The sequence below is a fragment of the Chamaea fasciata genome, unplaced genomic scaffold (genome assembly GCF_029207755.1).
Source record: "Chamaea fasciata isolate MVZ Bird 193981 ecotype frontalis unplaced genomic scaffold, bChaFas1.0.hap1 SCAF_19, whole genome shotgun sequence".
Lineage (NCBI taxonomy): Eukaryota > Metazoa > Chordata > Aves > Passeriformes > Sylviidae > Chamaea > Chamaea fasciata.
The window spans coordinates 3,985,632-4,009,013 of record NW_027094104.1 but is presented as its reverse complement, the minus strand read 5'-3'; the positions used below and the strand labels follow the sequence as shown (position 1 = coordinate 4,009,013).

The window sequence follows — 23,382 nt, the reverse complement described above, 5'->3', positions numbered from 1 at the left end:
CAGCTCAGCTTCCTGAGGCAGGCAGCAGCTCCTGTCCTTCCTGTTTGCTGCACAACAGGAGAGGCCACGGGACAGCACGGCCTGGAGACACTGTACTGCCAGCTGGGACCCCTATCCAGGGATATTCCAGCATTCCTGCCTCCCTTATGCAGGGATATTCCAGTATTCTTGTGGCCCTTGTTCAGGATATTCCAATATTCCCATTCCCCATATTCAGGGATATTCCAGTATTCCTGTGTCCCTTATCCAGGGATATTCCAGTATTCGTATGCCAGGGATATTCCAACTTTCCTGTGCCCCTTATTCATGTCTGTGGATGTGAGGAATGTATGTATCTAGAAGTTGCCTTTAATAAAAAACATTAAACGTTGGGGCTGTTTGAAAGGGGATTTTTGCCTCCCTGTGACTTGCACAGAGGCTGATTTGTGCCCCTCGAAGCCCAGGGCTGGAAATCTGTGTTTTGCCCTTTGTTTGGAAGATTTTCCCCCAGCACTGCCTAGTGAAGGAGCTCCTGGATGGGAACTGAGCCCATTCCAAGCTGTTTGCCGTGGAGCTGCTCAGCCAGCCGTGTTTTTCCTGTTTTACTTCTCCAGGCAAACAGTGTGAAGGAGCGAGCAGATCTTATCAGAGCCCGTGTTAACAAAAAGACATCAAATAAAAACCTGCTACATTGCAAATGTCAACACTCCACACACACACAAAAATGATATCTAAACTGCAGTAGGGTTGATTTTATTGCCAAAGCAATTCCCAAAGATTGTTTTGAGAGACAACTTTTGTGTTTGGCCTCACAGGTGCCGTGGGCCCGTGAAATGAATGTCTCTCTCATTTATTCCACATTACAGGGCTGCTGTCACCAGGGACAAGAGCGTGGCTGAAGAGAATTTCACCCTCTGGTTTGAAATTTACTGTCACTGCCCCCTGATTCACTCCAGACTAGTTGGGAGTTGGATAAATGATGGGTCACCCAAATTAAATTAAATTCAGGAGTGATGTACACAGCCTCAGTGGGAGATTTATCCTATTTTGTGTGCTGTATTTTTCCTGGGTCGTTTTCACTCCTGTCTTCACTGAATAAAATGGAATTACAGCATCACTTGCTCCTGCTCAGAGCCAGAGTCCTTCCAGAGCCACACAAATCCAAAGGTGATTAACGAAACCCCAAATCACTGCCAAGGCCTGCCCAGCCCCAAATCACGAGCTCAGGCTGGTGGCATTCCTCCCCTGGAACATTCCTAAGGTGCCAAGCTCTGTCACCGCGGGATGAGAGAGATCTTTGGGAAGGGAAGTCTTTGAAGGACACAAAGTGGTGCTACCCACAGAAAAAAAAAACAACAACAACAACAACAACAACAAAAAAAACCCAAAAATAAAAACAAAACCAAAAAAACCAAAACAAAACAAACAAAAAGCAAAACAAAATACAAACAAACACAAAAAAACCCAAAAACAAACTAAAACAAAAAACCACAATCCAAAACCAACCAACCAAAACAAAACAAAACCACAAACAAACAAAAAAACCCCATCACTCGGGTTTCTTATTTTGGGAGCAACTGCAAGGCTGATCACGGGAGGGAAGGAAAGTGAGGACTGAGGAGAATGAAAAAAGCGACCTGAGATGTGCTGGAACAACGCCAGGAGTGCTGGAACAAAGGGAAAGCGATCTGAGAGCAATAATGGCCCCGAACATCCTGAGGATGAGCTGGTGCCTTTTCAGGCTACCTAAAAACAGAGATCAGATAAAATTAAGGGAATAAAAAGCAGTTGTGTTTATTGAAGGGCCTTCAGGTACATTTAGGGCAGGTGAAGCCCACCCAAAATGGACAACAGGTCACGGGTTTTCACACTTGGATAACTTTGGTCCATTTGCAGATTGGGGGTTAATCCTCCAGTTACAGCTTCAGGTAATGAAGTCATTTACCCCAGGTTTGCTGCCCCCAACTCACTTTTGTTCCCATCCCTGGGGGCCTGAGGCAGTGAGGTGTCCTCGATCCCCAGGCCTGGAGGGGAATTGTTGTGTCTGCCCAAAACGGGGTGTTAGCACCTCACACTGTGTGTGGAGTTGAGAGTTCCACACTAAAAATCTGCAGGAGTACAAATAGATGAGAAATACAAAAGTCAAAATCCTAAAGGGATCAGAACCTCCAGCCCAGCCCAGTGCTGCAGGGATGGAGCGATGTCCATGCTGCCAAAGCCACCCAGGACTCTGTTCCTGGTGTCTGTAGGAGCTGCCAGGGGCTCCAGCTGATGCCAGAAGTTTTCTCTTCCCAGTATTTCAGGTCATGTGCTGCCCAGGGGTGCAGCTCTGAGCTCACAGTCAGTGTCACTCAGCTCTGCACACAGCAGGGACACAAAACAAATCCTTTCCCAAAGGGACACCAAGGACAACTTTCAGCCCCAAAGCACAAACAAGGCTGGCTGGAGGGAGGAACAAGAAGGATGGGACCTCACAACCTGCAGCTGCCATTGGACAATTCAACCCCAAGGTGCAAATGGACCAAAACTCATCCAAGTGTCACACCTGGTGACCCTTTGTCCATTTGGGGACCATTTTGGGCCCCCCTTGGGTGTAGCCCTGGCCAGGCTCTTGTCCTGCCCAAGGTGGATCCTGGAGGCCTTTGAATAAATCTCTGCTTTATTCTCCAGCTCTGTTCAGCCTCTGCTCCAGCTCAGCCCTCTCAAGGCATCACAGCCACACCATGATGTGCTGATAATTATGATCTTATGCCATCGATTTGCTCTCGGGAAGTTTTTCCAGTCAGGCTCGGGGATCTCTTTGTTCTGCTGTGCAAAACCCGGCTTTGAGGTCACTCCTCGCCTTCCCACCCTTGGTTGTTTATGGATGCAAAGCTCCGAGCCTATTTCCCACTGAGGAAGACAAGAACCAGGTTGTGTCATTGTCTGGCTCAATTGTTCTCCAGGACTGATTCCAAGGAGAGGAACAGCTCACCAGCTCTGGGCTTTGATTGTTGTAAAAGCCTCCTATCAACAATGAAAGGATGTGCAGGGTACTAGCCGTGTGACTGAGAAAAAAAAAATAAATCTGCTTTTCAAATTAAAAAATGAATGGGAACCACCTCCATTGATTCAAAAGGAAAATTGGTTAAAGGTTCAAGGGTCACCTACCTAAAATGAGTGCTACTGGTTATTTCTGATGCCACCAAAACAGGATTTCTATGTATGACAGAGGTCTGTAGGGACATCCCAAGGGATGCCAACCTGTCTGTGCTTTTGGTTTAGGGTAGAGGGACAGATTTTGGCATCCTAGCCTGAATTTCCTTAAAGCTGCAGGCAGCACATTCTCCTGTCCCGGTCCTGGGCATTGTATCCGTTTGGAAAGAATTCTGGGATCTTCCAGAATAAAAGGATCCTTATGACAGGAGCTGGAAAGACACGCAGGCAGGAGGGATGAAATATTCCCCCTCCACACCAAACAGGGAACCTTTTCTTCCAGTGCTGCTTTAGGACCTGCCCCTGCAAGGTCTTGTCTGTCAGCAAATGCAATCAGGTTTAAGAGCCTGAATTACCATCCTGGAAATCGCTGGGAATTGTTTTGGCCATGTAAAACCCGGCTAGTGCAGAAGTTCTCCAGCGGAACCCTGCAGAGAGGAGCCTTTGGTCTCTCAGAACCATTCCTGGTGTCCAGGACTCTCATTAGGGCTCTGTGCAGGGAGCTTAGGCTTCACTCTCCTGGAAGATATTCCTCCCAACCCCCTGGGACACACGGGCTCCGGTTGGTTTGGAGAACAAAACGATGAACGGCATTTCCCCGAGTTTTTTCCACCGAGCAGGTTTCAGCCGAGGTCTGTCACAAGCTGAAGGATTTGCAGGGATCGTGTCAGTCTGATGTCACAGTGGCAATAAATCCCATTGTACTGGATTGCATTCTGCCCATTAAAGCGCTCTGGCCCATTGTCATCCGAGTGGAACCGCATTCCACCGGCTGCTCAAAAGGTTCTGATTTCACTCCCGATTGTTGCCAGGGCAACTGCACCTCCATCCAAAACTGTCTCACCAATCACTGAACTCCATTGGAGCAGACTGGAGATAAAGCAAGGCACTGATTACTTATTCCCACTGAAAAAGTCCAAATAAAACCTTTCCGAGGCCTGAACAACAGAAACTGCCAGGAATTGCTGGAGGTTTTTAGCATGAGGCACCAATTGCCTCATTTCTTTGTGGAGTAACTGGTTGTGGTGACAAAATACCATGAAAAGATTAATATTCCGAGTCTATCCAGAGCAAGAGTGCACTGGAGATCTCACCACAGGCCGCTCCTGGAAAGAGTCCTCATTTAGTTGTGGAAAACTGAGAGCATTTTCATGAGCAGTCAAACAGCTGGTGAAGACTTGTGAGTGGAAATAGAAATATTTCAATTTCCCCGCTGAGATTTCTGGTGGAAAGTGGCCTGTGTTTTATGGCCTCCACTTTTATTAAGTGAACATCATCTCCGTGGCTCAGATTTGTCCTCGTCTATCTTTGAGTGGGACAAAGCCAGGTAGGAAATTGCTCTTTCTCCCAGGGCTGCTGGGGATCAGCATTTCCTGGAGAGCAAAAGGGGCCATTTGGCCATCCAAAATCGGCTCTGTAAAGTCAGGGGTGAGCAGGGCCAGCTGATGCAGGTTCTGCCACTCCAAAACAGTGCCCTGCTGCTGCTGAGCACAAAATTTGGGGCCAATTTGCAACCAGTTTGTCAGAGAATATTTTAAAAGGAACTGGAGATGCTTTGCGAAGTTGTCTCAGGAATGGAGATGCCTTTATTAAACATGGAAATTTTTCCAGCTGTTTTCCAGTAAAATTTTCCTCTTTTATCTGGGTCAGGCCTTTCACACAGTTCTGTGAGCCCGTCTTGGTTTTCCCTTGAAGAAAACTTGTCTGAGAAAATGGTTGTTCACCACAATTACACCTTTTTTTTCAGTTTGTTTGCCAGGCTGTTGATTTTTATCAAAAGCCACTCCTTAGATCTCCTCTGAGAAGTGCTGACCCACTCTCCTGTACCACGACAGCAAGGAGAACCCCAAAATTCAGTGGTTCCTCAGGTGAACTTTTCCACAGGAAATTAAGGGTTGAAACCCTCTCCAATCTCCCAATTCTCCAGCCCACAACGTTACCACAAAGAGCAGCTGAGGAGCTGAAGATTAGCGTCCCCTGGATGCAGCCTCAGACCATGAATTTATCTGCTTTAAAAAGGGGAACCAGTGATGGAATCACGACTGAAAAACAAGAAATGAACAGTCCCCTGTGAAATGCAGCACGGCCACTTCTTGAGCTCCAGCTCTGCCTCCTGCCAGACAGGACAGACAAGTCCTCTTCTACAACTGGAGATGAGAAGGTGAAGAATCAAATCGAGCCCTTATCCTGGTTTAAAAGCCGGCAGCAACGTGAGGTGCTGTCTGCTGGTTGGGCTCGTCTGTATTTATCCCGCAGCGCTTTAATTGCACAATGAATTACTGGAAAGGGGTGTTCTGTTACCAAACCTTCTCACCAAAAGCTGGGGGTGAGAACATTGGGCAAGAAAGGTGACTAATAACAGAAACAGAGGCAGAGCATCAGCCTCTCTCCAGAATCCCAGTCACGCCAGGGAACACTGAGGTGAGGGAGCAGCATCCTGGTGAAAAACCCAAACCCCTCTAGAACACACCCTATAAACTCAAATTAAATCCATCTAAGAGAAAATACTTTAAGATAAAGTGTTTATATATCTTCTTTAAGATAAAAAGATGTCACGCTATTCATTCAAGCCTCTCATTAGAGCACCGTTGTTAAATATGCTAATTTACTAGGTCCATACAATTGTATGTGCAGTCTACCATGTATGTGCATTTCAGCATATCCCACCTTAACAAATTGCTGCACCATAAAAATCCCCATCAAATACCGAAATAAAAGCCTTTTGTCCCTTAACCGTGTCTAGCTCTTCATTTCAAACCTGAGGTGAGGGAGCAGCGTCCTGGGGAAAGGCAGGAACTTTCTCAGAGTGAAGCGTTTTCCACCTGACCTTTCCACGGGCTGTTCGGAACCTCTGCTGGCAGAGGGGCGGCCCCGAGTTCAACCTTTTTTGTCTGAGAACGAGCCCTTTGCTGAAGTTTTAGCTCTTTAGGAGAAACTCCCCGAACAAATGACCGAGGTACAGAAATCCCGGGGAGGACCTGGCTGGCAATTCCCACGCTTGTAGCACAGAGTTGTTGCCACGCTAATGAAGCCCATCTAAAATATGGATTGGCCGGGTATTATTACCTGCATTTAGCGAGTTTGCAGCTGGTTAACTCTGATTGATCAGCTGACATTTGCCGGGCTCTGCCGAACCATCCATCAACAAGCGCTGCAATAATCCTGGTTTGGTCAGTAATGGATCGGCTGTCCCAGCTCTGCGGGGCTCGGCTGATTTAGAGCACCGATCTCGTTATCTCAACTGCTTTCACACCTTTTCCAGAGCAGGAATTAGGAGAGTGCACCTCAGTGTTTGCTCTGGCTTCAGAAAAGCCCGGAGATATCGTGGAGTGTGGAGAGGAAGAGAGAAGAGAAGAGAAGAGAAGAGAAGAGAAGAGAAGAGAAGAGAAGAGAAGAGAAGAGAAGAGAAGAGAAGAGAAGAGAAGAGAAGAGAAGAGAAGAGAAGAGAAGAGAAGAGAAGAGCTGTGAGGTTCATTAGTGAAGTTTGCAGATCAGGAAAGTTGATTTTCCTCCTTTCCTTCTTTCAGTGACTAATTTCTGTTACTGTAACACGGAGTAAAGTTTATTTCCACCAAAACTTAAATACTCACTTCCTCTTCTCCACCCACTACGTTCACTTCCCTCTCCATTCCAGCTCTGGCAAGAAAGCTCACAACAGTACTACAGAAAACACTCTAAAATAAGGGTTTTTTTCTGTTTATTGAATGTTTATAATCACACTCTGCATCACCATCCCCACAGGGAATGAGTCAGGGCTCCCAGGAGAGCACGATCCCAGAAGAAAGGAAAATGATGGAACACCAGGACTCGGCAAAGGTTTTTACCTGCACAGAGGAGCCCTCACAGCCCGGATCCCTCTGGATTTCCAGGCCTGTGGTGGCCACCACCTGGAAAAGAGCTTTGATCCACAGCACAGGCACGAGGATTTGAGGAAGTTTGACAACAGGGAAGATGCAGAAGGCAAGAGTGTGTAAGGAAGGCCCTGGCAAAGGAATTCCAAGCCTTCCAGTGACAGCTGCATTGTCCCACTGCCGCCTTTCAGCTCGCTCTGTGTGCCAGGGGAGCTGCTCTGGACAGGTGAGGGATGAAAACTCCAAAGAGACAGCGAGGAGAGGAAACCCTGTCCCCTCCCTGCCTCTGCTGAGGCCTTCCCACACCCTCAGCCTGCTCAGAAACGTGTCACAGGGTTTTCAGGACAGCTTCAAACGTTTGCACAGGGTTTAGAACGATGGCAATAGAGGGATTTCTGAGGGGGGTGAGCAGGATTCTTGCTTTGTCACCTTTTCTTTTGTGGATTTTCATGGCATAGCAGCAAAACCTTTCAGCAGGCTCCTGGCACAGGCACAATTGTGCACGGGTCCGGGGTCACACACAGACAACTCAGACCCAACAAATTGTCCATTCCTGTTCCTCAGCCTTGGGACAACTCCTCCAGCTGTCCCAACAAACCCCGAGCAGGCTCCCGGGGCAGAGCCGTCCCTCTGACTCATCCCAAACACCATTTCTCACACTCTGCAGCACTCAGTGTCCTCGGGCTGAGCTGTGCCTGCGCTGCTCTGCCCTCCTGGCCCAGGAATCCCAGGGAACCCTCAGGAATCTCTCAGAGGGTGCTGAGTTCCTCCGGGAGCGGACAGGGAGAACAGAAAGGAGCCAAAGTGGGTCATGCCCATGGTCAGGGTGGTCTCACAGCCCATCCCCACCAGGGGACCACGCCAGGTGCTCCGGGAGAAGGTGACAGAGCCACCAGGAGCCCAGCCAGGTGCTCCAGGAGAAGGTGGAAGAGCCACCAGGAGCCCAGCCAGGTGCTCCAGGAGAAGGTGACAGGGAATCCCAACCAGGTGCTCCGGGAGAAGGTGACAAGGCCACCAGGAGCCCAGCCGGGTGTTCCAGGAGGTGACAGAGGCACCAGGAGCCCAGCCGGGTGCTCCAGGAGAAGATGACAGGGCCACCAGGAGCCCAGCCAGGTGTTCCAGGAGAAGGTGACAGGGGAGCCCAGCCAGGTGCTCCGGGAGAAGGTGACAGAACCCTGCTCTCGGCAGCTCCGGGAGGATTTCCCTCCTCCCTGACAAAGTTCTCACCCTGATCTGCGGTAATTAGAGCCCGGCTCAGCCCTGCAATTACCCAGCTTAGCACCCTCCCTGAAACATGGGCTCGAACAAGCTCTGCCTCTCTTTAATATTCAAATGAACATGGATTCCAGGCGCACAAACCGTGTTTCCAAACAGCAACTAACAGAGCTGGCAGGTTTGCTCTCCGAACACCCCTCCAGCTGAGCCAGGAGCAGTTTATTCCCGCCCGGGGTGTTTAGTTAGTTTAGAGCTCTCTAAGGCAACAGAATCTCTGTTTACGTGTACAAACACGGGGGACAGGCGTAATTAAGGAAGCGAGAAATGGGCTTTACCTTAATGTCCTGCTGAGGTTTGAAAGAATCTCTGCTTCACTCCCTCCTTTCTTTTGCTCTGTCTCTCTCCCTCTCTTCTTGCATGGCTGGACTGACAGGTTGGCAGAGCTGAGAACGACAGGTTGGGTTTGTTTTTTTTAGACACAACTCCTCCCCCTCTCAAAGAGGAGGGAAAAAAAAAAAAAAAAAGGCAAGACTGTTTGGGAAAAGTTCACAGAAAATCCCGTCCTTTCAGCACATTCGAGCTGGTGGGAAAAATGCTACTTTGGGGAGCCCAGCAGTTTCCCAATTGTTTTTCTCAAAAAAAGGTTCAAGGTCTGCTTTGCAATGAGCGTGAAGCAACCAACGGATTTACACCGGGAACCGACTTGACCCCAAACCTTCCCCATTTCCCTGATAACTGATCCAGAGGTAATTGCAGCCCCCTCAGTGCAGCCTTGACGAGAGGGCTGCTGAAAAAGTGGAAAGGGCCTTTTGCCGGCAGCACAGATGGCTTTGGGCCTTGGATTTTATCCTGGCAGCCCAACACCAGCCTGTGCAATAAATGTCACCGAGACATGGCTGAAGACCTAATTGTTTTAAAATAACCTGCCCTGACAGCAGGTTATTTTCAATTCCTGCTTCACTGCATGCTCTGAATTGGTTGCATAGAGACCAGCTCAGCATCTGTCCCTGTCACCTGAGAGGGGAGAGGACCCCAGAGAGCTGGGGCAGGTTTTTAACAGGTCACAGCGACCACAAAAATGAGGTCAGTGTAAAAATCTGCCACTTGCACAGGCCCTTCCAGGTGTTCTGGCTGAGATGGACAAAACGCATCCCTGGGAATGCTCTGCTGCAGTGTAGAACCGAGATGCAGACACTGATTTTACCCCGGGTTCATCAGTAAATTCTTAATTAGGGCTGTGTCAAACTAATTGCTGCTGCCGCCTGTGCCCTCCTGGGCTTTGCTCCTGGCAGCCCATGGCACAAGGATCTGCTAAAAAATGCCAGGAAAGAGCAGCCAGGAGGTTGGTGGCCCGTGATGAAACAATTTCCACCCTCCCACTCCCTTGCCATCCCCTAAGAAACCAACAATCAGCCTCTTTGAGCCTCTAAAGCTTTTTTAAGTTGGCAGTTTGGGCACAAATCTGCCATTTCCAGGGCTGTTCTCTGCAGAGCCGCTGCCTGTTCCTTCCCCAGCAAGCAGAAAAACAAACATACGGCACGCTAATGACTGTCATCTGCATAAATTTGCATGGCAGACTCCTCGAGTAGAGCCCCATCTCCTCTTGGTCAGGTTTGCACCTGGGTTGGAGCAATGAGGATCCGGAAATTTCCTTTACCTGCCTCGCTGGTGCTGGTGTCGCTCTGTGCTGAGCGCCAGCAGCTCTGAGAAGCCAAAAGGGTCCCAAAAGTTTTGGGGAAAAAAATTAAAAACAAACAAACAAAAAAAAACACTCAAAACCCCCACAGAAAAAACGACAAAAAACCCCAAACCAAACCAAACAAACAAAAAACCCCACACAAAATCCACACAAACAAACAAACAAAAACAAGTTAAAAAACCTCCAAAAAAACCCAAATTTAAGCCAGTGTAATTTAACATTACAGCGAGCTTGATTAGAGGTGAAACCAGCGTGACATCATATCCAAAAATGTCTCGCTGCACTTCTTGCCAACTCAGCTTTATCTCCTGCACCAGGGGAGGGCCACATCCATCTACTCCACCTATTCCATCATCTCTTCCATCTATTCCAGGGCTGATTTCCACCCCTCCTGCCTCCCGCATTCTCACCCTGCCCCTTTCAGCAGGCGGCTGCTCTCGATTGCGCTCAGCTCCCCACTTCAGATCGACGGGGAGATAAGGCAGAAAGCTCCGGAATCCTCCCTGCCAGTGGAACAAGTTCCCCGAATCCAGACAAAAACCGGGCAAAGTTCAGCGGATCGTGGCTGGAGGCACCGCTGCCTGCCGAGGGAAGCCAGGAACTGCTCTTCAGGCTGCAGCACGGTCACAGGCTGCAGCTTTCTGCCTGAATTCCCAGTGCAGATACACGGGGATAAGAATTCTGCAGCTTTCTGCCTGAATTCCCAGTGTAGATGCACAAGGATAAGAATTCAGCAGATTTCTGCCCAAATTTCCAGTGCAGATACACGAGGATAAGAATCGAGCATCCTTCTGCCTGAATTCCCAGTGTAGATGCACAAGGATAAGAATTCAGCAGATTTCTGCCCAAATTTCCAGTGCAGATACACGAGGATAAGAATCCAGCATCCTTCTGCCTGAATTCCCAGTGTAGATGCACAAGGATAAGAATTCAGCAGCATTAAGCACAGGCCAGGGTCAGCACTGCTGTTCCAAAGGTGGATTTCCCAGCAGAGATCCATCCTTTGCCCCCGATTTGGATTTCTCTCAGTCCTCCCCCCTCAGTGTTACGATCCAGACTCTTCAAAAGATTTGCAGCTTGAAGAATCTTCAAGATCTTTTAGCAAAGGGGTTTATTCTTTTTGTTGGTTCAGGTCACTTGCCCTGGCACCAAGAAATCACCACAAAAATGCTCTTGCTTTACCTCTGGCATTTTCATCCCACATGGGAATCCTGGAGAGGGAGAGAAGCAGAACAGCATCACAAGGAGAGGGAAATCTCCCATCTCCAGATGCAGCTTCCAGCACAACCCCTGTCCAGCCCTGGAGTGGGACGGGTTTTTGTCAAGGCTGTGTCTGCTCAGGGTGAATTAAAGCCAAGAGCCCTCAGTTCTCAGCAAACACAGTTGCTATAAGAACTTAAAAACAGTCAATAAATGCTCTTCAATTAAGCACCGCAGTGAGGTCGTGTTTCTTGTTTTTCCTGTTTCACCAGCAAGTCTCGAGACAGCCTCATAATGAACCCTGGGAGCACAGCTCCTTACAGCATCAGAAAAGTTGCAAAATTGCACCCAACTTTGGGTTGTTATGTTCTGGTAGTTACACTCCCTAAAGGGAAAAAAAAAAAATCAAAGAGGAAGGAACATGTCTCAAAATGTAGGAACTTAATCCCAAATGCTTCGATGCCAATGACAAGATTCCCATGGTTTCAGGGGGTTGTGGATCAATACTAATGTGTGGGAAAATTAAATTACTCAAAAGGCTGTTTGCAAATAGACGGCGATAGAAAAAACAGCGAAACAAATAACAAAGGCGATAAAAAAGTCAGCTCATGTACTGGCCCAAACATGGAAAAGATGAGAATGGGACATGTTTTGGTGGTTATCTGGTGGACTATGGGGTAAACAAATCCTTTTTTTTCCTGTTACGTGCTGTAGCAACTGTAATTTTTTTCACCATACATGATCCCTTGCTTAGCGAAACTTATTCCACATGTGATCAAGGGGCAAAGAGATGTTTGCAAGTAGATGAAAATGGAAAAATAGCGAAACAAATAACAAAGGGAATAAAAAAGTCAGCTCATGTACTGGTCCAAACGTGGAAAAACTGAGAATGGGACATGTTTTAGTGGCTGCCTGGTGGAATATGGGTTAAATTAATGGGTTTTTTCCTCTTATGTGCTGTAGCAACTCTGACCTTTTCACCATGCATGATTCCTTGCTCAGTGCAGTTTATTCCACATGTGATCCAGGGGATGCAGGTGGTAGCCAGCCCTACTGATCCAGAATTGGCTACCGAAGGACAGAAAATTATGTCACTGCAAATAATTGCAAAGCCAAAAAAGACCCGGGAACAAAAATTAAGTCAATGATAACTGAGGTTTGTAAAGACAATTACTGAGCAAATAAGAAGAGGAGGGACTGAATGGAATGAGGATGAGGGGTCTTCCCAAACAAACTGTGGGGCTGATGGTAGATAAGGCCAGATATGGAGAGGTGAAAGAAGCAGTGGGGGGAAGCATAAATTCCATAGGAATTCCACTAATTGACACAGGTTGTTACCCACTCAGGACTGTGCTGCATCCCTGGATTTGGATAAGAAGAACAGATACACAAGGAAAAAGGGGGGGGGGGGGGGGGGTGCACATTAGGAGGGGATATTGGGTATTTTGGGGAGTCTGTACCTCTCAAATACCTCAGCCCATGGGGGAAGAGAGAGGGAAATTGGGATAAAAAGGAGGCTGCATCCTCTAAAAATCTTGAGAGATCCCATAGGGAACTCTCTCTTTATTCAAATAAAATTGCAGGACTCCTCTGTCTCCCTTTTGGACAAAAACCTCTGGTGGTTGTGGATTAATTTTCCTGACACTAAGAGAAATCCCATATTTTCACATCAGACTGGCATTTCCCACTGATTTCCAAGTGTTTCTGTGTTCCCTGATTCCCTGTCCTGCCCTGGAAACCTGCAGACTTCCCTTGTCCCCACAGGTTCCTCCAGCTGAGCAGACACTGGAGCCATCCATGTATGGCAAAGGGAGAAAGGGGAAAAATCCCATTTCAATCCCCAGCTTTTATCCTCTGAGAGTGTGGATCCCTCCACCCGCCCTGCAGCGGCCACTGATCCAAATCCACCACCTCAAACATGTGCAGGACCCTTCCTGCAACCTGGCTGAGGCTGCTGCTCTAAATTTCCACCCATTCCAAGCTCAAACTCTCTTTTAATTCCATAAAAACTGCAGGTGCTGAGTGTTTGATCGGGCAGGGAGGAGGTCCCTGCAGAGAGGAGCAGCTCATGGGACCTTCAGTGCTTACCGAGTGGTGTTCCCATGAAAAATCAGCACAAAAGTCCCTTTGTGGGGGCACAGAACAGCCCTGGGGGTGTCCCAGAGCCTCTGGCACACCTGAGAGGTTGTTCAGGGTGTTGGCAATGACAGGAGGGCTCCAGCCCCGTTCCACGTGCACAGGGACTGAATAATTCACCAAGAAATCAGCTGGCCAGTGTGGAAATAATTTGAAATTAACTGAGCCCTTAGGTATTACATTAACTGGATCTCCAGGGAAGGATGTGGATTACTGCAGCTGAATGGAGCCCTTATTTATCAGATGGGAAAGGTTAATGTCATTTCCTTTCCTCTCCTCCATGGTTTTCCTCACCACATCCCCGTTCCTGGTGAGCTCGAGGTGCAGACAGTGTAGGAACATGTGCTTGACTGCTTAAATCACCAGAGCTGTTACTCGGGGCAGGGAAGGGGGTAAGGAATTAAGATTTCTGCTGGTTTCCTGGGGAGAATTACAGCTCTAGGAAACATAAAACACCGAGGAAAGGAAATGGGTTGTGGAGCACCTGGGCTTTGATTTGACATCCAAGAGTCCTGACTCAGGGAGGGAATTTGTGCATTCTCATCTACTGTGGTGCCTAATAGGAACCAGGATCAAACTAATCTAATATTCTTATTCCATACTTCATAAAGCAAGAGTGCATTGTCAAAGGTCATTTTTTTTTACTCCTTAATGAAGTTTGAATACAGTTAAATTAAGTTCTACTAATAAAAGTCTGTGCTTTTTTTTCTAATTTTCCTCTGGAGTCTCAAGAGCTGTTGACCTCAAGATAAATACCAGAGCAGTTCAGCTATCTATTATGTGCTCTGCTAATGATGTCAACAAGTTAATTCTAATGTCAACTGAGGAGAAAATTTCCATGTCAGGACTTAGCTTGGGCTGAGAGGAAGCAAAAAGCTCTTTTTGTGGTAAAAACTCAAGACCCCCAGGTTGATTTCCTTGTCTCTGGCACAGGATATCCTTGGATAAGCCATGTAGGGATATTCCCCTTCTGCAGTAACCAAGGTGGACCTAAACCCCACCGAATTCAGGAGGAGGACAAATGTTTCTGACCATTTGGGAATGTCAGGATTCCAGGTGCTGGCTCCCCGTCTGCCCATGAAGAAGGATGAGCGTGGCATCGGGGTTTGGTGCTGACCACAGCTCTTCCTCCCCCCAAGGTCTGCAGGTGCTCTCTGGGCATCTCCTGCTCATTTCTGCCTGCCTTGCCAGGGGGCAGAGGTGCTTTGAGCTCCTCCTGTTTCCAAAGCCATCGGCTTCTAATTCCATTCCTTCATTCCAGCTAGGCTCCGTTGGAATTCTGGAAACTCAGATTTTGAGATTTTGGTATATAGTAATATATATGAAGAAATATGGAGGATTTCAGGTGTTGTCTAAGACCTTCTTTTTCCTTCTTTTTCATCGTTTCGGGTGGTTTTTCCTTATTGGGTGAAAGGGTCCACATTGCAGACCTTGGATGGTCAATTATTGGGTTAAGAGTATAAATAATATAAGTGTCATCTCGTTATTGGGTAATTATCACTTAAAGGACCTTGGAAAGAGTTAGAGGCATCCATTTTGCCATTGCTACCTTGTTAGCTGGAACTCACAGCCCGTGAAAACGTACTTGAGATAAGAATTAATAAACATCTGAGTCCGAAGAAGAAAACAGCATTCTGTGCATTAATCCCAGCTCTAACATGAAGAAAAGATTATGAGAATCCTCACAAGGCCACATAAAAATGCACCTGGATGCAGCTGCTGCTCTCTCTGACTACACAAGGTGTGAAATTACCTCCCAGTTTCCAGCTCCAGCAAGTTGGACAAACCTCAGGCTCCTTTCCTCTCTCCCTACCCACGGAAAGAAACCCGGACTGGAGGGACAGCGAGGGCCAGGACTCCTGGGTGATTCTGAGGTCGCCTTTCCAGCCCCAGCTTTCCATCCCTGACCCGAGTCTGTGGCTTTACCTTACCTTGCAGAGGTGCCATGAGGACAAAAAAAATCCATATTTCAGGGCACGGCAGCGGGGCTGGCTAATTCCAGCCCCGAAGGGAACGGGGACAGAGATGCCCATTGACTCATGTGGGATTTACAATGAGCCCTTATCCATTTTACATTGGTCCCGAGCAGCCATCTGAGGATAGCAGGGGCTGACTATTAATTCCTCTGCGGGTAAACAATCAGCATCCCGGTCAGAACGGAGTAAATTAATGGAGGTAGCCAAGGCAACCCCAGCGTGGCTCCTGAGTTGGCTTCATGGGCTATTTGCAGCCTATGAAAAGGGCTGAGTGCATCTGCTCCCATTTATTTTTATTTTATTCTTCTTTTTTTTTTTTTTTTCTTTTTTTTTTCTTTTTTTTCTGCTGGTCCATAAAAGAAAAGCTTTCCTGGACAACCAGGCAGCGAGGACAAAGCAAATAGCCTTTCCCAGAAAGCCAACCTTGACTTTGTTATAATTGCTGTGTAAATATAATCCCACTCATCAATTAAATGCTGCTCTCCAGGGCTGGAACATTATCCATGTTCATGGGGATGGAATCCCTGTCAGTTCGCTCTGCTAACTCCGTATTCATGGGCATTAGCCTTGGGAGGGAGAATGTGATTGCCTGAATAAATTCAGCCGCCACCTCCAGCACCCCTGGATCAGCTGGCGAGCGTCAGGATGGCTGGAAGAGGGGCTCAGAAACAGGTTTCCATGGAAATCCTAAATATTCAGCCCTCAGCAGGGGGATTCAGGTGGGATGTTTGACAAACAGAAATAGCCCAGCCCTTGCCAACCTCAGAGCTGACCCCTTGGTCATACAGGTGTTACTGAGGAACAGAAAGTTGGGTTTTTTTCCAAAGCGTTCGAGTAAGAAAAATTCTGAATTTTCACCGACATTCCTAATTCCAGGCCCTGTGTTCCTTGCAGATCTCTCCCAGAACCTGCCCCACTGCCTGTGCACAGCCTCTCCAGTGGGGTTACATTATTTTTGAGCCGTCTGGATGCAGCCAGTCCCACAGGCCAGAGGGCAATTGCTAATGGGCTGTGCCCACGGAGCTGTAGGTGCTCAGGTCACCCTTGCCCTGGGGGTGAGCTGTGCTCCTGTCCCTGCCCAGCCCGGGGCCAGCCAGCACCTGACCCCTCTGTTTATGGCCCTTGTTCTGTGTGACTGAACATTCTGTATAATTCAGACCGGCTCCGTGGCTCTGCTGTTTCCCCGGCACGGTTGCAGACTTTACAACCCCGAATACAACCCGAGAATGGATTTCCCTCCGGGGCAGGATCCAGCAGCTGTTCAACAACAGCAGTTTAGCACCAGGAATAACGTGTGTCCCACCTCGTTAGCCCGAGGCAGTCCAGGCTGGAGTGGAATTCCTGGCCCCAGCACTGGGGGCACGAAGCACTGCTGGTGTTTAAAATCTCAGTGTTCTTGGCAGGAGAGGAGAAACTGAGCTCTGTGGAACACACTGGAGGTTGTCTGTGGACATTGGGGTGCTGGAGTGACCCCAAAGAAGAACAGTTGAGGTAGGGAAGGGTCTGGAGAGCCAAGAGGGGCTGAGGGGGCTCAGTCTGGAGCTCAGAGGGGACCTCCTTGCTCTCCACAATTCCCTGACAGGAGCGTGGACAGAGCTGGGCTCTGTCTCTTCTCCCAGGTAACAGGTGATAGGACAAAAGGAACAGTCTTGGGTTGTACCAGTGGTGGTTTAGGTTGGACATCTGCGAATTTCTTCCCAGAAAAGGCTGCCCAGGGCAGTGGTGGAGTCCCCATTCCAGGAGGGATTTAAATGTGGTGTAGATGTGGCACTTGGGGAGATGGGGCAGTGGATTTGACCACTTTGGGTCCATGGTTGGACTCAGTGAGTTCAGAGGTCTTTTCCAACCTCAACGCCTCTGTAATTCCACCCTAAAACCAGCTTGGGGCAGGAATCTTGTATTGAACAACTTTTCTTCCAGAAAGCCCCGTTGGAGCACTTGGACACTGCTTCCCTTTGTGGAAAATGACTGGAAAATAGGAGGCAGGAGAGGGGGTGGGGGTCAGGTGGGGGTGTAGACGAGATGGGCATGGGATGGACACCATGGGACAGGGATGGGACAGGAATGGAACACGGGTGGGACACGGGGTGGGACAGGGATGGGACACGGGTGGGACACGGGGTGGGACAGGGATGGGACACGGGATGGGACAGGGATGGGACAGGGATGGGACACGGGATGGGACACGGGATGGGACAGGGATGGGACAGGGATGGGACATGGGATGGGACACAGGCAGGACATGGGATGGGACAGGGATGGGGCAGGGATGGGACAGGGATGGGACAGGGATGGGACACGGATGGGACAGGGATGGGACAGGGATGGGACAGGGATGGGACAGGGATGGGACAGGGATGGGACACGGCCGGCCACGGGGCGGGCGCGGCGCGGTCCGGCGCTATCCCTTCAGCACCACGGCGGCTCCCGGGCCCCGAGCGGGAGCGGCTCCGGCAGCGCCGAAGGGAAACCCCCGACATCCCCCGGCCCCAGCGGGGTGAGCTCAATCCTCCGCCGCGCACCGCGAAATGAAAAAAAATAAAAAAATAAAAAAAAAAAAAAAAAGGGAAAGAAAATGCCCTTCTGGCGGTTTAGGTTTCATATGGGTTTTTGCTGGAAAACAAATTAACCTAAGAGGATTTGGGGAATTCGAGCCGGGAACAAAAGACAAGGTGGAAGTGTCTGAGTTTTGAAAATGTGCCCAAGGCCCCGACTGGCAAATCCTTTCTCTGAATGCTCTTGCTAAGCCCTTTCATCAGCACGGAAAGAATACAGAGAAAAGGTGCTTTTTTTTTTTCTTTTTTTCTGCAGAAAAGATTACCTGGAAATTATTTTCAGTAAAATATTGGTTGAGCTTTCTGCTCTTCTCAGAATGTTTCTGTTCATAGAATTCTATCAGAAGAAAACATAGCAGCCACTAAATCTGTGGATCTGATCTGGTAGTTTATTAAAACCATCATTTGGTTTAATGATGGTTGGGATTAATTTGTCCAAGACATATCTCTCGAGCATTAATAATTAATTTCGGGCTGAGACTGTTTCATAGAAACATGGAATGGTTTGAACTTTTTTAAAGTTCATCCCATGGAGAGAGGGAATTTCTAAACACTGGTGGAAAAGTTTGCCTAAAGGGCTGGATTTCTCTTCCTCCAATTTACTGTCATTTACTTTTACTTTACTTTTGGCAACTTTCAAGTCTTTGTGCTGAACAAAGCGAAGAATTGTGCAGAGTAGATTAAGAATTAAAAAAAAAAATCTCCATCAAGAAGGGCTGAGAAACAGGAGCAGGAAAATGTTCTTGCCAGACAAAGCACCCTCACACCATGTGCACAAAACCTTGACATTTCATGTACTCCAACCCCATTTTTGTGCACTTTAAAAATCCTAATTTTTAGATCTCCAAACGATATTCCAGTGATAGGCCAGTGTTGTGTATTCTGTGCCCTGCAGTGGCTTTCGAATCTTATCTGCATCGACAGTTCGCATTTTATTTATTTTGCGTTGCAAAATACAAGAATAATTTAATGCCTTGTTGGTTTCGTGATGGGATCTGATCTGGCTTATCAAAGGAAGTGCTGTAAAAGGCTCAGGTGCCCTTCCTGAGGTTGGGTTAACCTTCCTGGTTAACCCAACAAACACCCAGGTGTTCTCAGCCACAGCCTGGCCTTGCTTCCATGGCCACAAACACAGAGACACAGCTCAGACTGCACAATCCCTCCCTAAATACTCCCAGTTTTCCTGCTTTCCACCGCCCCGGGGCTGTCTTGGGTGTCTCACCCTGGGATGGAGCTGGGAGTGTTCCTTGCTCTGGGATTCCTGCAGGGGTTTTTTGGCAGAGCTGGGAGCTCCCTTGCAGCTTGGATCCTTGCAGCATCCACCCAACTCAGCGGGAATTTCCTCAAAAAAAAAGAAGGAAAAACTTCCCACTGGGGTGATATTTTCCAGCTCCTGTCCACAACCCCGCCTTTCCTTGCTCTTTGTTTTAAAGCGTTTATCACTTTTTCTAAATCACTAAAAACAAAAACCTGCAAAAGGCCACGTCTGGCCTCAGGAATCACGATGAAGATGGGGAAAAAAACCCTCCTGGAGCAGAACAAAAAGGGCCTGAGCAGCTCTGAGCAGAGGCTGCCACATGCCAGCCCTCATGCCCAAAATAAATCTGCATTTGGTAGTGAGCTCTAAGTCCTTAAGCACATTGTAGAAATGGGGAAAATCCTCTTTGGGAATTTACCGACTTAAAAAAATGAAAAGCAACATAATTCCATTTATTTTAACATCATTAGCTGCTGAGAAAGAAACCCTGATCATATCATGGGATGGATTTCTGTTATTATCTGTGAGTTTTAAGACTTGATTGCTGGCACACAAAGGAGTCTTGTGCTGGGAAGTTTTGTGGGGAATAAGAAGCTGGAGTGAGGAATAAAAACCAGTTTCTACTTTGCACTTTTTGTCCCAAGAAAGTTTAAGATGTTTATTTTCAGGATAATGGCACCAAGCTTGGATGGGGAAGTGGTGCTGGAAAATGAGGTTTTTCTGCTCTCTGTTCCTGTGTCCATGAAGGAAAATAAGGAGAAATCCAATGTGTTCTATCATTCAATATCAGCACCATGGTTTGGGGACTGGCTTCCCAAAGAAACAACCCCAGAAAATCCCAAAACTCACCTAAACCCCAACCAACACATGAACCAAAACCCCTCCAAAGCTCCAGGTCCTGTTGGACTGGGAATTTCACTGCTGGCTCCCACACCAGCAGAGCCAGAAATTAACTCAGGCACAAGGACTTTGTCTGCTTTTAATATGAGCAAAACAGAATTCAGCCACTTCTCCTTTCCCTCCTCTTTCTCCAGAAGATCCCTGTGGGAAGCTCCTTTTCCACTTTGTTTTTTCCTTAACCAGTTCAGCTCCTGAAGCTGGGATGAGGCAGCCGAGGGATTGTGCAGGGGAAAGCCATGAAGCTGTCCCTGTTCCCTCCCTGAGGTGTGTTTGCCCTCCCCAGCAGGCAGAGTGTCCTCTCCCGAGGATCCCAGTTCTCCCTGCTCCATTGGCTCCCTGGCTCCCTGACAAAATCTGCATCTTCAAAGCTCTCCTGGCCCTTTTGATGCCATCATCTGTATTTGCATTTTGTGGCACCCAGAACCAGCCAGGCAAATTCCTTTAAAGTCCAATTTATGCTTTGTAGAATTGCCAGATTGGGGCGGCGGGAGGGAAAAACCACTCAGGAAATGGAGAAATCTCTGGACTCTTAACAAACATTAAACTCCTGATAAAAAACGATGACAAATTCATCCTCTGCTGACCCAGGTCACCTTTGAACAGACACAGGGTTCTTATTCACTTTGCCAATTCCCCCGTTTTTTCAGAGGCCAGGTTTGTGTTTTGTTCTGTTTTTCTTTGCTTGTTTATCTCTTAATCTGTGGGCAAATGGCAGCATCTGAATCTGGCCATTGTAGGAAGGGGTTCAAAGCTTCTCACTTCATTCATAGCCAAGCTTTCCATTTCCTCAACTCAGGCAACTCTTCATTCATTTTTTTTCTGTGTTATGATTTAGATTTTTGGGGTCACTTGGACCTGGACTGACAATATTCCAATAAACACTCATTTATACCTCCAATATTCCCATTCACTCCAGGATTGTTCAGTGGGGGAGGAATGACTGGACCTCTCCAGATGTGGTGGAAGGTCTGGAAATATCCATTGGCCGTATTGTTATCCCTTGCCAGTGATCCCCTAAATCAACAGCTGGACACGGAATATCAGAGTTTTCTTCAGCAGGCAGAGGGCAGAGAGGAGAATTCACCCAGGCCACCCTCAAGGACGAGCAGGGGCTGAGCTGTTGGGGATCACACCTGTGCTACAGGATTTCCTCACGGAGCAAAAAGGAATTCAGAGCAGCTGGAGACAGGGAAGATTCAGTTCTTTCACCAACTTGATTTTGATTGGTTTGATTTTTCAAACCCCATTTCTATTAAAATATTTTTGTTTTCAAAACCACGTAATACTTGTCTAATACACAACACAATGATCAGCTACTTTCTGGATGTCTGAAAGTACCTGCTTAAACTTTCACTCCCAATCATCATTCTGATTTTCTTCCTTGCTCCACCTCGGCTAAAGTTCCATTCCATTCTTTTTCATGTCAATTTATCTCACAACAAATAAAAAAAAATATGTATTTGAGCAAGTGAATCCCTCCCTCTGCAGATCAGTTTTGAGCGACCACATAGTACACGTATGAAATATTATTTAAAAACAAATATTCACCATTTAGAAACAAATACTCAAGATGTAAAAACAAGTGTTCCCACCGCGTTGACACAGCAACCAGAACAAACGAGATGAGCGTCCCTGTCCTTTTCTGTGCTGTGCTGAGGGAAACCCCAGCAAGAAGTTTTCTTCTAGAATTCCCTTCACCCAAGAGCAGAGAGAAAAAAAATCAAAGGTGCAGGATGAATGTAAATGGTTCAGCAGGACTGAGTGAACTCAGAGAAAGGACTGATATAAATGTAGATTTTCCCTAGTGTGTCTCCACAGGGAGAAAAGGACACAAACCTTCACAGACTTGAGCACAAAACATGAAAATATAAAAATTATTTGCAGAGAAGAAAAAAAACCAAAACAAACCAGTTACAGAGACAAGGCTGCTGGTGCGGAGAAAAACAGCGGTGGAAAAGAGTGTACCAGGGAATAAATAAATAAATCCTCTTATTTCTCTAAATTCTCTAAAGTGCATACTCTTTAACCATGGATACAGACACTTCAGTTTGGGTCAAATTAGGATGAAATCAGCTGGGTTCATGCAGTGACTTAATTAAAAAAGCCTCAATCAAGCCAAGCTGGCTGCTGCCAGGTTGTTCTGCCCCAGCAGAAGAGCAGAGCCCAGGAATGTGCAGCTTTCCCCCGTGCAGGAATGGGAAGGACACGAAAGGAGCTTTACCTTTGCTCAGGCTGCCACCAGGAAGTTCTTTGAAGTCCGCTCTGTGTCTGCAGCTCTGCAGCTGGGCACAAAAACAGGGGCTGGGTTAATAATAAAGGCAGGCACGAGCTGAGAGCTCCAGAGGCTCGGGTTAAACATTGACCCTGGTTCTTGGGGCTGAGCTCGGAGGGTCTGCCCGGCTCCATCCTGGGGAAGGGAACACCCAGCCTGGTCCTCAGCAGCCTCTGCCCAGCTGGGACACCCAGGGCAGGGACCTGGGGCCACCCTGCACGTCCAGGTGAGCCTTTCAAAGGCAAGGAGCAGGAAATTCCCCCGGGCAATAAAAGCCCTTCATCACTCAAATGGTTCTGCAAATATTTGCCCACGAGATTGGGTTTGGAGTCAGCCACTGAAAGACAACTTCAGAATAAACATGTTCAGATTTACAGTAGAGTCTATTTTATTTTTTTTTCCCTGTAAGAAGTCTTTTGTTTCTAGATTAGCACGTGGCTGAGGTGAGCACTTCCAGCCTACACAAGAAGTGCAATCTCATTTTCTGGTGAAGTCACAGGCCATGTCTTTTTTTGTGCTGATGGGATTTGCCTCAGCAAGAATTATGGAATTCGCTTCAACCAAGAGCAGAGAGAAAAAACAAAAAAAATCAAAGGTGCAGGATGAATTGAAGTGGTACAGCAGGACTGGGTGAGCTCAGTGCAAGGACTGGTGTAAATATACAGCTTCCCAGAGCCCTTCCTCTTCCCAGGGAGGAAAAGATACCAGGGAAAAGGTGAGGGTGGAGCACAACCCCCATCCCTCCACGGGAGCTCTGCAGCATCAGAACCTTTCAGAATTGTTCCAGCTCCTGATTTTCCCTTTTCACATCATGTCCAGCCTGTTTATTGAAGATTAATTCAATTCAATTTAATTACTGCAGGCTCTTGAAGATGAATTTAACCCATTTGGATTTCTGGGTATGGTTCCTGCAATCCCTGCACAGGGACCACATCTGAGCTTGGGTATGAAATGAGAAGAGAACCCCAAATCTAAAGGAGTGAACAGGAATGAGCTGGCCCAAGGTGAAATGTGTCTAAATCCAAGGTGGGTTTGTATTCAGATTTAAAAAAAAAAAGGCAGCTTTGACTCTTCTAATGCTGGCTCGGCTCTCCAGCACTGCCCTGACCCAGGAGAGAGGAGCACAACTCCCCAGCTCAGGGCAAC

General features: G+C 47.7%; 1 protein-coding gene across 2 annotated transcripts in view; it reads right to left on the bottom strand.

Annotated features, from left to right (window-relative positions):
* Nucleotides 1-22,236, bottom strand: part of KCNJ16 (potassium inwardly rectifying channel subfamily J member 16) — a 35,903-nt gene extending 13,667 nt beyond the window's left edge. The window contains exons 1-2 of one of the 2 annotated variants that reach the window (XM_066200585.1): nucleotides 22,186-22,236; nucleotides 8,576-8,683 (exon numbers count right to left, since the gene is read on the bottom strand). The gene's annotated coding sequence lies outside the window, so the exon portion shown is untranslated. The remainder of the gene's footprint in view (nucleotides 1-8,575; nucleotides 8,684-22,185) is intronic. The other variant, XM_066200586.1, reaches the window with a different exon arrangement.
* Nucleotides 22,237-23,382: the final 1,146 nt, after the last annotated feature.